We start from the raw sequence: 1,202 nt of genomic DNA, 5'->3' as shown, positions 1-1,202 counted from the left end.
GGGGCCCGGCTCCGGCTCCTCGCCGCCGCCGCCTTGGCCGGCCTGGCCGTCATCAGCCGAGGTACCGCAGCGCCGGGGGCGGGGGGCTCAGCCGGAACGCCAGGGTCCCTGGGCGGGGGATGGGGGCGCGGGGGGCTGCATCCCGGGCCGGGAAGGGGAGTCCTCCGGACGACCAGGTCTGGGCCCCGGAGGCAGGGGCTGCATCCCCCGGGTAGAGAAAAGGGTCCTCGGATATCTAGATCTGCACCCTCGGGCAGGGGTCCGCGTCCCGGGGCGGGAGCCGGGGCCTAAGGGCGGAGAGCTTTGGCTCCTGGCCGGGCTGGGAGGTCGCGGACACCTTGTCCCAGCCTGGGGGCAGGAGTCTACGGCCCCTGATGGGGAAGGGGGTCAGACCTTGAAGTCGGAGCCCCCCACTTCCGAGGCAAGATCTCTGAGCTAAGTTGGGGTGTTGGGGTGACAGTTGGTGTCAGGTGGAGGGTCTTCATTTTTTGGAGAAAAGGGGTCCCTGGGTGGAGTAGGTCCTGTCTGGGCCGTGGGGTATGGTCTCTGGGCAGGGAGCAGGGGATGGATACCTTCCCAGATCAATACGGAGGGGAAGCCAAAAGGTCCAGATACCTAGGACCCTGGACCAAAAAAAAAAAAAAAAAAATTGGTAATGGGAGGCTTCTGTCTGATCTCCCAATTGAGAAGGGGCTGCAATTTCTGGAGCTGGGTTGGGAGAAAGTATTGGTATTCCAAAGTGTTACAGAGACATAGGGGAATGGAAGTAGGGGTCTAGGTGTTGGGGTGATAGATGAGGACAAAGATTCTAGCTCTGTCTGGATGTTGGGGTTCCCAGACTGGACAGAGGATGAGAGATGAACAGATGAAGGAGGAAGGGCATCCACTGTCAGAAGAGGAAAGGGAAGGGTTAACGCAGGGGCAGAAGGTTAATCCAAGTCCTTGGGTGGGAGGAGGGGGAAGAGAGGTTTGGGTCTCCTCTGGAACTGGGCTGGGAGGGTGGAAAGGTTAATTGGGGTGGGGGAGTTCAGAGCATTAATTGGGATGTGTTGCAGTGGAGGATAGGAGAGTGGTTGATGTGTAGCTGGACCTTGTGTCTCTCCCAACAGCCAGACCTTCCAGGGAGAAGACTGTCAAGGAGATAACCCCCTTAGAACAGGCAGAGGGAGCTAGAAGGCTGGTGGCAGCAATTGGGGGCTCAA

Source organism: Chrysochloris asiatica, unplaced genomic scaffold, assembly GCF_000296735.1.
Source record: "Chrysochloris asiatica unplaced genomic scaffold, ChrAsi1.0 scaffold00116, whole genome shotgun sequence".
Lineage (NCBI taxonomy): Eukaryota > Metazoa > Chordata > Mammalia > Afrosoricida > Chrysochloridae > Chrysochloris > Chrysochloris asiatica.
The sequence above is the reverse complement of the archived record's forward strand: the minus strand, read 5'-3'. Positions refer to the sequence as shown.